This window comes from Neopsephotus bourkii, unplaced genomic scaffold, assembly GCF_033783945.1.
Source record: "Neopsephotus bourkii isolate Nb327-2 ecotype Australia unplaced genomic scaffold, CSIRO-AGI_Nbou_v1 NB_234, whole genome shotgun sequence".
In the NCBI taxonomy this organism is placed as follows: Eukaryota; Metazoa; Chordata; class Aves; order Psittaciformes; family Psittacidae; genus Neopsephotus; species Neopsephotus bourkii.
The window spans coordinates 9,638,251-9,653,630 of record NW_026900744.1 but is presented as its reverse complement, the minus strand read 5'-3'; the positions used below and the strand labels follow the sequence as shown (position 1 = coordinate 9,653,630).

Below are 15,380 nucleotides of genomic sequence, written 5' to 3'. Positions count from 1 at the left end.
CTACCAAATTTAATGTTTTTTTGAAGTCTGGTTGTTGGGGTTTTTTTCTAATAATAAGGAATTTTAGAGTAGCATTCCTTTTTACAGGGAAAAATAACAAACTTGGAAGTTAAAAGTGGAAAAATGACCACCTAACCCTGGAGAGATGGTCAAAATGTAATGCAGAAAAAACTGTCAGAAGGAAGTAGATGAAAAAACGAAAAAAGAGAAGGTCATGGAGTTTGGTGACTAAAAGAGAGAGAGTTTGGCTGATCCTCTCAGGGGTTAGTTTTGTTTGTCAGCAAACTGAATAACAGAAGGCTGAATTTAAGTAATAGTCTAGCCTTTGACTCCGGCTGTACATCAACTTCTCTATTGCCCCGCTACTTCCCACACTCCCTGAATACCACATCCCAAGCTAAAATAAGCTATCTTGTATCAACGGCTTTCAACAGCTGTACATTGCCAATAGGTATAAGAATAATTCATGCTACCTCATAAAAGGTAGCACAACCACATTTGAAGAACTCTGATATAAATTACTTTCCTTTTTATATACAAATCGAACTAGCACAGAGCTGGTCAGGACGTGTTGTGCCTCTTGCTGAGCAAACCTGGGAACAACAACTCTTTTGACTTAATCAGTTAATTCTTTTCCTTTTTTTTTTTTGCTACTTATTTCCAGCCTCCCAGGGCTCGTTAACTGCAGAACTACTTGGAAATAGCCAGGAATTTCTGTACACACACACAACCATGGATACAGATAGATAGTGAGGAATTCAACTGGTCACCTCTGTGCTGCTTGTAGCTATGACTTTCTGGAAAGCACAGGAGGCAGGTTGCCTGTACAGCTATTGTACAGCTAATGCTGCACTACTCCCAGTAGCACTATGACTCAGTGCAACAGCCTGCCCAGCATATTAGAGAGTCTGAAAAGAGTATGACACATGCAATAGCTTTCAGACCCATGCTGGAGTGATGAAATGTGCACCCAACTTGCAGAGAAAATCACTGCACTGAATCTATAATACTGAAAATGTACAATACAGCCACTTTTTGTATTCACACAAAGGTCAAAGTGCTGCTCTCGTGTGTTGTGTAGGAGGAGGCTGTAAAAGCAGGAGAATGCAATATAGCCCAAGCCTCATAGGCCAGTCTGTTCTAACTGTTGGGGCTTTTTTTTATGCCCCACATCTCAGGCCAGACTAACCAGTATGAGAAAACTAATAATGTAAGATTTTGTAATGAATTTCTTAATTTTTTTTTCTGTTTCCTTAGTGCAAACCTTAAGCTGAAATCAAAATAATTCCCATAAAAAGACTGCACAGTGCATCATTCGGCATCGTAGTTTCCACAGCTTGGAGCTGTATGAAAATTTCATTTTTCACTTGACTGAGTGGCAATTAAGAGAGAAATATTGATTTGTTACAAAATAAAATGGATACGTATTGGGAGAAATTGCTTGAGAATGAAACTGATGAAGGTCATATTTAGCTGTGGGAAAAAAGTTCTATTAGAAGTATTTGTAAATTTTATTAAAAAGATGGACTCTTGTTTTCCTACAAAAAGCTGTTTTTTTCCTTTTTCCCCTAGCGAAAGACTCATAATGTTGCCATCAGTAAGGAAACTGAGAAGAACTTTATGCTAGCTTTGATCAAAAGGATGCCTAATAATAATAATCCAGAACAAAATGCAGTACATTTTTCTTTGTGCAGTGCTAGTGTCAAACTTCAGACATTAAGTGGTTTTTACAGGAAGCTGCTGACCTTCTAAAAAATTCTGACTATTTCTTCATGCAAGATTTCACCCACTGTATATATGGCCACCTTTTGCTTACCTCTGGCCAAAGTGAAGGACACCCCGATTCCAAAACAGTAAGCTGTGCCCTCTTCTGCAGTACACAGCAGTGCTACAAAGCACACCATCACCTTACAGAAGTGCAATTACTTGGAAAACTAAATGAATAGAAGGATTTGTGATTTAAATTGTAGGGGTTTTACATTCAAATCACTGATTTTGCAGCATTGCTGGTTGCGCTTTATAAAACCTAAGTAATTACAAGGTTCTGATTTTCATGTACTTTTCAGATTTTAAATTAAAGACACCTGATTAAGATATTCACATTTTTAGAAGTCAACATTAAGGTAACTATTTGTTACATAGTTAGCCTGACCATATTGCAACTCCAGTGAAACCTTCAAACAAAAACAGCAGCAACTACAGCAGCTGCCAACCCCAATTCATGGGTGACAGAGACGTAGAGTAAAAGGACTTTGCAGAGGTAGCTCTGAGACAAGTAATTCAGGGAATTTACACTCTTGCAATTTATTCTCTGGATAAACGAAAGTCTTCTGTCTGCTGCATTCTTTTTTTCCCCTGTAAAACCAGGGAGACTAACTACTGTATCAGTTACTGGTCTAGAGTTCTGCTGCTGCCTGCAAAAACCATTCTCTGAAATGATAAAGATTTTCATTGAGCTTCTTTAAGACAAGAAGCTCTGAATTCTGTGGTATATTGGACAAAAGATACTCCACTCTCCAAAACATGGCACTAAACAGCGTGTTATTCTATATGGCTACAGATCATCAAAGCTTCCACACTGTTGTAGCAGTTTCATGACTTTGAGAAACCTTTAGACTTGGAAACACTACACCCAAGGAAGAGGATATACACTGCTACAGCCTTCAACTCAATCCTGTGACTTGTTTTCATTCCTTTTTGTAATGGGCAAACCCTTTCTGAGTGCAGCCATCTCATGAGATTCTCCAAAACAAGACTGTAGTGGACATAATGTTACTGGTGATTTGCAAAACTGGCGTAGACACACCGGGGGGGGGGAGGGAATAAATTACAAACCTCAAAAAACCTTAACTGGAAATAACTTTAAGTCCCTCATTCATTCTAACTAATATTATTTTTTTCCACACAATATACTGTTTGGTCAAACTCTTTAAAAACTCCTTTAGAATTGTTCCAAGGAAGGCACAATACAAAACAGCTCTATTTCTGCAAATTTTAAGACGTCAAATCACAAAAACTCTAGTGTTTTAGTGTCTGTAATCTAGTGTTTAAGTTTTCTGTAGGTGTTAAGCACCATTTAAGTGTTCTGTAATCTACTTAACTGCATACTTCCGTAGCATATGTTAAAATACGCAAATTCTCAGGTTTTTACGTACAGTCTTAAAATTCATACTATCTTACACTAAGAGATATCTTCACACTTAGGACACAATGTTCACAAAGATTTATGATACAATGACTTTGTCATTTACAAGACAAGGAAATAAAGCAGATCTGCAAAGAAGTCTATACAAACTCAATAACTATTGATTTATGAGAGGTAATATATAAATTAAATCGGAGACTCTAGTTAGGAAAAGACTAACTGTAGCACTGAAGGGATGATAATTCAGGTTGTACTAGCAACAGTAATTTTTGCAAGGGAAAATGTAAGAAGTATCACTATTCTCATAAATGCAAGGAGCAATTGTGTAACACTCGTTTCTTCAGTAATTTAGTATGAATGTATGAATGAAGAAAGGTTGCATTTTCATAACGCAGATGCATCACTCAGAGTAATCTAGAAATCAAATGGAGTGTTTAATTAACAGTTACAGTACAATGTCTGAACTCTTTTCACCTCAGGAAGAAGACTGTGCAAATGAGGAATGGCCCTTTCACATTTCAGATGAATACAGAAGAAAAGGAAACTAAAGCAGTTCCAGCGGGGCTGTTAGCAAGTATCTTCTGCTCATGATGCAACCATGTCCCTACTGCATCCTATCCCTTCTGTGCTCAGTTTTAAGGAGAGCTGTACTTTCCATGATAATTTGTTTGCATTTAAACTCTAATCTTGACTTGTACAATTCCCAACAAATTGCTTATGCTCTTTTTTTTATTATCTTATGCTCATTATTGTACTTTTCCATGTGCAGTGTATGGAGATGAGATTCCATGTGCAACCTATTGTGTGAGGTGTTTTCATCAATAATCTTGTTCTGCTGATTAAGCAGGGGCTTCTGTTTTGGCAAGATAACATTAGTTTCTCCTGTCATGCTCCAAAAGCTATTGGGAATCTTCAGCAGATCATTAGATATGCTACAATAAAGCTTTGGTACATTCTCTTTTCCTTCTTAAATTACTTCTTCACTGTCCTATCATTCCCCGTCACCGCTGGCACTGCATTATTATTACAGCTCCCCTGAAACTTGCACTAGAGCTATGTCTCCAGGCCATAGGATGCCATTTTCAATTGAAGCTTCTGCTTGAAAATATAAATTAAGAAAATTTCATTATCTCCTGCCAAGGGCCATTATTCACCACTGTTCTAAGGAAGATTAAAAATGCAAAAATCTATGGACTTGAACAAATACTCCAGAACTAAAATGAAAAACACAGTGTATCTTGACTGGACCAGAAAGCGAAGTACAGGATGGAATCTGAGAAGAAGGTTCTGGGAAGACGTTAGCATTATATGGATCAGACTGACTGACTGAGGGAAGAGGTGATCTTTTCAGGTAGAAGTCACATCAGTCACATAAAGACGCATACAGTTCCTTTCCAAGTAGTTCTTTCAGTTTGCAAAATTAAGGTACGTAGGAAATACACGACAATTTATCCTTTAAATGTCTTTCTTTTGTATATATAACTTTGACAAAGATAGTAACATAAAAAGGATATTGGTTACCATCTAGCCAGAAATCGGCTATCAAAATAATTTTGGGTATTCCTAATGCTGCATTTCTGTGAATGCAGTGTTTTACTAAGTAAGGTAAAACTGTCAAGCACAGAAAACAATCGTGTGTACTTCACTTTAAAAAGAAAAAAAACACCCCAAAACCAAACAGATACAGTATAAAGCCATGTTTAATAAAATTAATTTTAAATACAATTGTCAATACGATGAAAAAAATCTATCTTGGTATGTTTTGAAACTTTTAAGCCAGATCTGACAATACTTCTCTTTCAGCATATTGATTAAATACTTAAAAGCTAGCATGATGACATGTTCCCGCATATTGCCTGCAGCAACCTGCTTAAACACCACTTGAAGCACGTAAACTCTGAGTTGTAGCACCACATACTCCATATGGTCTTCTTGTTCCTTATTCACCCTGGGTGAGCTGCAGTATAAGTAAAAAGAGATGGGAATGTGGGATGACTACACTTCGTGTAGTGACTTTTAACAACAGCTTATTTTAAATGGAAGAATTCCTGCATCTCTTTACCCAGAGTAAATGGCTGTCTTTACATGTGTATTCCTAATGGTCTACAACTGCTATGTGAGATGTGCTCCTCCTTTTGTATCCATATTCACTAGACCTCCACTACTGTTTTTAAACTCAAAGTTACATAAGTATGAAGATGTCAGATATTACTTAAATGCTATTATTAATCCAGACTCAGAAAGTATGTACAAAAATTATGTATCAAATAGGCAGAGAAAAGATATTTTGTTTTAGGGGTGTAAACATACACACATATGCTCACACACATACCAGAATAGATAAAATTATTTGAAGGAATGTATTTAAATTCCGAGTTTCAAATTCACCTCACAAGAAATACACGATTACATACCAAAACCTAATGATTTCACAAATTGGGCCTAACCAAACCCTGAAAAAAAAGACTGTTAAAAATACCCCAGCTTTGCTGTAAATCCTTGATTTGAAACAGCATTGGCCAGCCCTCACTGCAATATCCACAGCACTCCAGGAACTGCAGCAGCAGCAGCACAACCCTACCCATGCAGGGAGTGAGAACATGTATCCTTACAGAGACCTGCTTCCTTGAAGACAGACATATAATCCTACCAACTGGCTTTTCAAAAAGCCAGGATCCCACATGGGCAATTTTACTTACTCATGAGTAAGATTTTCTAAAAATTATTTTCGAGTTAGAATCCCTAACACTGTTATGGGGAAACGAGCATGCAAAAGGAAGACAGCATCAATTTTACCTAGCTCAAAAGATTCAGTGTGCTGTGATGGTTTTCATAATCTAAGAAAAAGAAAGGGAGATATATGAGCACGTATGATGGCAGAATTTGGCTGTAAGAGTTGCATCTAGATATTGGAGAACTTCCTGTGACTGCTCAAGCAGTAAGGCATGCTATAACTTGGTTTGAAAATTCACAACCAAACCTGGGATTTTCGATGCACTTGGCAATGTGACCACTACAGCAATAAACCTGGTAGCTTCAGATAAAAAATATTTTGGGGAAAAAAAACTGAAAAAATAAGTTTCTATTTTCTTTTAAATATAATACTGATGATTTGCTGAATCTTCCTAATTACTGAGTAAACATGACACAAGCAAGCTAAATAGTGTATAATTAATACTGTAGAAGAAGGTGCACCATAGCATTGTTTCTGTTTGCCCAATAAATATGCAATAACATTTGTGTTTTCTTTATACAGTGTAATCTTGTGGGAGTTTAAGGGTGCACATTAGGGATGAAAACTCCAAATAGACAATAAAACACAACAGAAAATATGCTACTCCCACAGGCCATTTTTTAGGATTACCTGGCCTGATTCACTATCAATGAATGTGTACCACACTTGTATGGCAAAGTAATTTAACGGAGTACTTCTTGCTTTCAAACCTCTTCTTACAATTTTAATACATTTAGTTATGACCCATTTGCCTTTTAGCATTCATGTTCTCTAAGTTCATGGCAGTCAAGAATCATCTCACTTGCAATCTAAGCTAGCACAGTTATTTTTTTTCTTGTTATGATTCATCCTTGTTCCAGTACTTTGTTTACTGGTGTATATGCTATTATTATGGGGTTATTATTAACCTGAAACTGAAGCATTAGATAAAATAGGGAAGGGAAAAAATTGAAAGAAAAAGGAAATGTGTAGGTTCCAGTGGAATATGTATCTCCTGCCTTCTCTCAGTAATTTTGTAAGTGCTTTTATAATCCCATGTCTCTATCCCCACTATACTTTCTGCCACATATATAAGTCCTACAAGAACTACCAGAGCCTGTGAGATGATGACTGTAAAGCAAGGACAGGAAAACTAGGTATCAAAAGATGCAGTAGGAGTGTCAAGTAAACGGAACAATCTGGTGAGGTTTGCGTAGGTGCAAATCCAAACCTTTTAACAGTATGAAGCAAGAGAGACCTGCTTTTTAGAGAAAATGTTTCAAATGCAACCCTGCCTCAGGAAGAAGAAATGGTAATAAAGTAATATTCATAACCTTGTCATATTATTTATGTGTGTGCGTATTTGCAAGCAAAATGCAGCATGGGATTATCAGCAGTGTATGTCTTAGTGCACCAAGTAAGCCAAGCAGATCTGCACTGCTGAAAAGTAATCAGTTCAAAAGATCCAATTAAATGTTTCACCATTTAGACAAAATAAGTAGCCTGCAGCTATGCTTATTTACTAATGAAAACTTAGCAGTGCAGCATTGTAATATCTGAGCAATTTACACGGATTATTCACACTCAAACAATAAGCATGAGTGCAGCATCTCGCCTTGTGGGTTGAGGAGGTTTCAGGGGAGAAACATAGGGTTGGGTAATAATATCAGAGCTTTATGAAGGAGCATTTATTTCTGAGGCACAGTACTAGAGTAAAGCATATAGAAAATCCAAGTGAAAATCCTGAAGCACAGTGTCTGATCCTTAGGCATAACACTGCAACAGACTTGCAGAAGAACAGACTCCCAGATAGAGAATGTAGGATAAAAGTAAAAACCCTTTAACACTCTTTGTTGCAGCACTGCTGACCTTTTTTATCCACGGCTTGGCACGCAGCATATTCATAGTGTAGTTAAAAGGTATGTAACTTAAATCAGCTTCTCAGTCATTATTAAATGAGTAGGTTAAAAGAATTACAATATTGAAAGCATACAGCTTTGTCCTTTACATTCATTTGCACAGCTCTTAAATACATTCTAAAAAATCACCCACTTAAATTACTAAAATAAGGTATTTCAAATGGCAGGTGTGATTTTTGCTGCAAATTCTGAAATGTAGAAGCCTTGGTATACTTTTAATATTCACGCTTCGACTGGATCTCCAGCTCAACGAAAATTCAGCTTGGCTCACTATGGGTCTCCTGAGTTTAACACAGCTCTTCTGTTTGCAGAAATGCCTATTCAACATAAATGTGCCTTAGCTCTAATAGGAAATTAAGACTTACTAATTTACAGAATTGGCTGTTGAGGCAGCGTGATTTCATAGGGCCCTTTGGTTTCTCTCCACAATGGACAGGATGAGGAAAATTTCAAATGGGGGTGTGGTGGAAATAACCCTAACTGAACTTTAACACATGCATTCCCCTCGAATAATTAAAAATATTATAGCCTGTATCAATTAGGAGCAATTATTTATAAAAATGTTCACCTACTGCAGTTTGCATATACAGAAACGATCACATTTTTAACAAGGGAAATGGGAAATCGCTATGGGATGCCCTACTTAGATTAAATTAGCAAGAAACTTGTTATCAGACCATATAAAAGATACACCATAATAAGACATGACCTTGCAGAACCTTGGAACCGATCTGTGATTTTTTCCCCCTGTAACCCTCCCTAATTATCTGCAAAGTTACAGACCCTTTTGTGGCAGGTTATTTTTCTGTGAATAGTGAGGGGTTTTGGGCTTTTAAATATTTAATTAGTCTTCTGATATGAGAATTGTTGCACATGCCAACTGCTTCGATTTTCAAACTGTGTTCATCCTAATTATATTCAGATTTAGATTGGTCATCCCAAACCTCTCACTCTTGTAATTATTTACTCCTTAAAGATCATTCAGTGGAGAAATATTTTTCACCCTTATGGCTCTTTCTTTCCACAAATGGCTTTTCTGGTCCGTTAATTACCCACTCAGAGGATTAGAGTTTGTAATAATGCAAAAGATCCTGCATGTAAGATGAGTTTTACAGGGTGAAAAAGAATAAATTGTTTTTTGTAAACTTGCCTCAGGGAATATCCCCTTTTTGGGTTATAATTTTCATGAATAGAGGCCGTGTGCCCACTGCTGCATATCTTCAATTCCACAGGGCTATGGAGTGACTCATTTCTATGGCTCAACAGAACTCAAAGCAAAATGCTGAGCAAGAAGCCAAAAGACAACTCGGTTATTTTACAAGATTTATAAAAGCGCAATCTGCTAGCAAGGTGGTTTCTCATAATTTTTAATGCACATTTCATGGCTTTAAACTTACATATATTTAACCAATAACTAGAATAAAATTACAACTTTTCTTATTTTATCTGCTGATTTTTTTCCAGAAGTGCTGTCCCTTGGTAGGTCTTTAATCAACTCTGTAACAGTGGTGTCATTTCCTATTAAAATGTGTCTGAGAGCCCTCACTACAAGTACTTTCTTTTCTTCTGAGAGGAATGCTTGTCACGAAAGCACTGTTATTCATTACCCACAGTGATGTCTGGATCTAATTATCATCCGGAAAGCTCACAGGGCTTCCAGGTATAGGACCTCCCCTGCAAAAGCATTCTTCTGCTCTAACTTGGAAAGCATAGTCCGTCCCACTTTCTTCTTTGCATTTTGAATTCAAAGGATTAAATTACTGGTTAGAGGTGTGCACTCTGATTCCTGGAACTCCCAGGTTTAAGCCCAGCAAGTTTAGGGGGCTGCTTTCATTTGCTTGTTTTTATATCTGCAAAAATCCTGTGTATTCTGTGGTTGGTTTTGATGCAAGTCAAGCAGATTCCACTCTGTAAAAAACAAATCAGAAAATACACTGGCTCGATTCTGTCCACACACAGATAATCTTCAATTGTGTTAAAAATATTCATGATCTAATCCTTTTATCAAACTGTCTACCACTGAAGGAGTCTCATGTGCCTGCACAATTAAAAACCCCATGTTAGCCATACATAACACTGTATTACATTTGATGCAAATCCTTTTCTATTGAAATAAGCACTGGACTGACAGCAGGAAGTGGCTGATAAGAAAGCAACAAGGCACTGCTGATGGCATTCATGATAACTGAGCACTAACTCATATGCGTTCTGTCTACAGTACATTACCCAAAGTGCTCCTGTTTTAAATGTGACTCCAGGAGGTGTTCTTTTGCTGTATTTCTGTCACAAAGGTGGCAAAATTATCTAAGAAAGCTAAATGTACAAAGTAAATGTTTTTCATACCCACCAGTGATGCTGGCACTAGAATAATATACTGAAGAGAGTATTAGTGCTACTACATCCTAGGTGAGAAAACACCTACAGCTTCATGAGTGTAGTAATACAGTTGAGTTCAATGCTGTGAAGAAATTCAGTAAACAGGCAAAGATTATAAACTCAGAACTGTAATGTTATTGCTACACTTAAAACTCACCCAAAATGAATGTATTAATTAGAGGAAAAGGAGCACAGAGTCTTGAGTTACAGTGAAACAACGATTTTACATTGCTGGAAAAATATGTGTATACATGTATTTCCAATTTGCTCCATCATACACATCAAGAAACAAGGTATCTTGAGAACCAATGAACAGTGAGAAGCAATGAAGAGTAAGGTTAAAGATCACAGATTACTACTCAGAAAGGAATATAAATGCCTTTTTACATACAATGACAAAACATGTATCTTGCCAGGTAAAACATTATACAGCTCAGTGTCTTTAAAAAGTAATTAAGAAGTTCCTCCAGGGTGCTGGAACTGTATGACTTTGGTCATTTCATTTCCTCAATGAAATTATTCTGCTGCCTAATTTCTTTTCTTCTTCTGTTTTGCATGTGTATGTGTGTGTGTGTGTTAGAAGAAATTGAAATTCAAAGGTTCTGATAGCTAGCATGTTACAGTGAAAACCTGGTGCAAAAAAAAAAAAAAAAAGCTTTCAACAGTGAATTTGTAGTAAAGATTCTGCACTGAAAGTGTATTATAAAGCTGGTTTGACATGCAAGAACACTTCCTCCCCATTGATGTGTCTACAGCAGGCTAAAAATATACTGAATACTGAGTATTCCGTCTATAACACTCTTAAGACTGCATTAACTTCATTGCAGTAACTTGTTTTATAGGCTCAGTTCATCATGACCTATAAAATGTTAGGCTGAAGTGCTTTAAATATCTGCTAACACCATGTGCAAGCCTGGGAGTACAAGGCACTGTGCTGTGAAGCGGCAAAGACAGTACTCTTCTGAGAAAGTAGCACGCACTCTTATGTCACTGATATAAACAGGGTAAGCATGCTAAATAATGTATGAAACAGGCAGCTGATCTTTATATAAAACAGGAATTCTACTTTAGTTCTTTGTTTGATTTTATTTTATCGTATGAAATTAGTTCAGATTACTTCTTAAAACACATACAAGTTGTATGTAAAACACATACAAGTATCATATTAAATTGAAAAACATACATGCAAATTTCTTTCATTCACAGTTCTTATATGAAGGGGAAAAAAAATAAAGACCTCTTTCATTTGTGGCCACAGCATTTTTGCTAATTATTCTTCTCCACTATGTAGAAATAAAATGCGAAGAGGGAAAAAGCGAAGAGGGAAATTGTCTTTCAGTAATCATGGCCCATTTATTAAGCAATTACATTGCAATTTTATTATTAGAGAGAAAAAAAGAAATGTTGTAAAATACTGTTACTGCTTGTATCTTTGATCCTTAAACTTCTCCATTTCAACAACCTCATTAATGTCAAAATGCCATGAATATGGCCACCCCTTTTAGAATGTATACCCTGGGCACAGGCAGAATCCATGCAATTCCATAAAGAAGTTTTTTCTTGTTGAATTCAACTAAAAAGCTTAATTGAGCCACAAAGGTCAGACATTTCTTTTTTATCATAAGTAGAAGATTATTCTGTGGCAGAAGGAAATTTCCAGAATATGAGATCTGCTCATTTTTATACTACACTGTAGCTTTTTAATTTTTAAACCCATGTTACTCTTCAATTCTTTTCCTCTGAGCTTCACTATAATCATCTTTAAATTCTATTTCCTTTATGTTACTAATGAAAACTTTTCACTTTCATCCTTATTGCTGACTTTATAACACTAAAAAGTACTCATCATTTACTTACATATATTTAATTCATATTAATCTGTTCTAATTTACAATCTATACCCTGCTCTGCTCATCTTCATGTACCTTTTCCATGTCAGTTCTGTTTACTAAGTGATATTCAACGTATCTCCTATAGTGCAATGAACCTTAACAGGCAGCTTTTAATTGCCTCGCATAGGAAACCACATCACTATTAATTCCACAGCAACAGTATAAAATAAAACTATTGCTTCTCAGACTCTAGAGCAATTAGACCTCTCGGCTATTTGGCTAACTCTGCTTCGTGATACCCAGTGCAGTTAATTATATTTTTTGATGTTAATAGTCTCTGTCAGTTTCAAGCATAACTCCTCTTTGATGAATATTTAAATTATATTTGAATAAAAAAATAATCTTGGTTACATTTCATATTCAGCAGTCATCACAGCTTAATAAAGGTCTCCTCAGCAAGGGTTGAGATAAATGGCTATATGAACACATGTATAAAGTCCTAAATCAACTTACCAGATACTGTAGCTGTTTTGGCTAAGTATTATAGAGGATATACTGGGGTGGGAGGAATTAATAGGCTTCAATTATTAAGGTATTATTCTATATGAAGTAAATTTGGCACAGAAATGTATAAGTAAATCAGAGGTTTTTAATAATAAAGTTCTGACAGTATGAACCAGGAACTTATCTTGGCTAGACTAGAAATTTGAAAACTATGTAAAATTCATACAAATTCATCCAAGAGAACACAATATTCAACTGAAAAGTGTTGAAGGTTAAGCAATGTTGTTTGGGTCAAGTTCTCAAAAACATTAGTGAATTACCAAGAGAGGTAATTATACACCCAAAACATACTGTACATGATTAACTGTAGGTTAAACAGTATGCACACCCTAGGAAAGTCCTTTTCAGAAATCAAGAAAAAACTCTCAAACCCCAAAACCAAACCAAACAAACTTAAATTTAATTTAAATTTAAAACAAAAACAAATTCCCCAAATCCTGCCCCCCCCAAAAGGCAAACAAGAAAATCACAGGCTGAAGTATGTATTTTGCATGATGCTCAGATATAGAGGAAACAGCATATAATACTTAAAATTTTATGTATCCATATGTATAGTTATTTATTTTCACCCACAAACAGCAAGGAAAGACTGATGAATAAGTATATACTATCCTGCTAGATATACGCTGACTTAAAAAGAATTTTATGGTGGTTTTGCATTAATAAAGGAAATAAATACAAGACATGAAAACACTAAAAAAAATGTCAAGCTACACCTTGCTAAAATAATGAACCCAATACTTTCTGAAGTAAACTAAATCTAAATTTTAAATGTCATTAGCTGGTGTCAAAGACCCTTTTGTTGTTTCCTTTGTAGCTTGCCCAATGTCATGACTACAGCAATGTGCATGTTACTGACTGCATGTGTGTAACATAGTATCTTCTGCAGAAAATAACAACAGAACACACTGCAGAATGATAATCAAGTACCACTAACAGCTATTTCACTTTACCTGACTGGTCAGAACCTTGTAATATGAAGATTTGTATTTAATTTATGAAATAATGCTGTAACAGATCAACCCATTAATAAAACCCCTATTTTTAATGAGTAAACTAGACCTACTACTTTCATATTAAGAATTAATGGTAGTGAAAATGCACAATGCTAGAATGCTTCTCAGTCATGGGTATTACTATGGTTTTTTCTGCAATAATGCCACGGACTATGGTATGCTTCATGAATATTCTAGGCTCTGTGATTATGCTTAGTTCATTAAAAATAGGCTACATGTGTTTCTGCTTTCCTTTTTCCTTTACATTTGAGTTATAACTAGGTCTTGCAACTAACACAGAGACAACAAAACAAAAATCCATTGGGCCATGGCCCGGCATAGTGAAAAGCTTAATTTAAAAATAAAGAGCATTTTAAGCTTCAGCTACATCAAAATACTCACTGGGATGACTGCCATACTAAGACCCACGTCTGTTTCAGATGGGTAGAAGCCTCCACCTTTAAAGGATGCTTAAAAAACATATCTAATGGTGATAATCTCTTATGGCAAATGCTTGTGAAGCAACTGTCAGCAAGCTGAACCAGAAACCACTGGCATGTCAAAGCAAAAGAAGGACCTCATACATGAGATCGGCATCAGTACCACAGCAACTCTGATGTGCATAAATTCCAAGAATGTACCTTATCCACATCAGCTTCTACTATCCTGTCATCAGCATCTCTATTTCTCTGACAGATACGCAAGCTCTTAATGACCACAAAGTAGAAAAAGGGAGGGTGTATTCTCTTATTCTGAGACACTTTCCACTATGTAATCTCTTTAGCAAAGGGAGGCAATCTTCAGCTGCAGAAGAAAAAGCAAAGGAAAAAGCAAGCATAGCAGCAGGGGTCAGCAGAGCTCTTGTCTGAGCCTGGCAGACCCCCGAAGTAAAGCGCCATTATCTCAATCACAGTCATTTGTGAATGGCAGAGGGCAAAATCCTGCCCGTGAAAACTGTTTTAAGTCACGTTAAGAAATGCAAATCTGAAGAGTGTCACAGTTTAAACACAGACTCAACGGTAGGCCCTGAAGAAGCTGTTTCTGAAGCACCAGAATGCTTTGCGAGACTTTGTGCAAAGGCTCGAATTCAGCTCTGTAGTGACCCCACAGCAGGCTTTGCCTTCTACCAGCAAATACACACTGTACGAAGTTTGCTTTTGGTGAGATCTTTTCATGCTGGTAAGTGAGATTAATCACTTACACGAGATTTATCCACCATCCACCCAAGCCTGGAGTCCAGTAGAAGATTTTGCTTATTCATTCACATTACGGAACAGACCAAACTTGTTTTCACTTGAAAGGACATGGTATGGCAATGTTTCCTCTGCAGACCTTACAGGCAGGAACGAGACGAGGCGCTTGAAAGATGTGTCTTTTGTCAGAGGAGAATTCACGTTTTCTGTCTTTCAAAAATGTCTTATTCTGATTTACATATAGGATTTTTCAAAATGACGTATTTGTTGGACATACAAATAGATGGAAAAGAATCCATTCTCCCACTCTTGTGTTGGGAAGGACTAAGAAAAAAATAAAGTCTAAGGAGAAGGAATGGATACACTGCTCCTTTTGGCTTTCCCTTGATCACTCTGTGGGGCAGGAGGCACTTCACTTACATTTTGAAGACCCTCTGTTTAAGTGCAGCTGTCTTGCATAAAGATGATGGACGTAACAGGTTAAGAGTATTGCCATGTGAGAAAAGTTCATGGTAACAAAAACCCAGGCATGAACTCTTCACTGGTGTCACAACAGACACAGTAATTGAAGGTACATGTGTTGCGTGTGCTATAGATAGGACAGGATGCATGCAACAGAAAAAACACTCACTGCTAAAGAGGA

General features: G+C 36.5%; 1 protein-coding gene across 18 annotated transcripts in view; it reads right to left on the bottom strand.

The window, feature by feature from the left end:
• The window catches only part of ADGRL2 (adhesion G protein-coupled receptor L2), a 162,376-nt gene that overhangs the window by 53,791 nt on the left and 93,205 nt on the right, over positions 1-15,380 (bottom strand). The gene's annotated exons all lie outside the window — the stretch shown is intronic.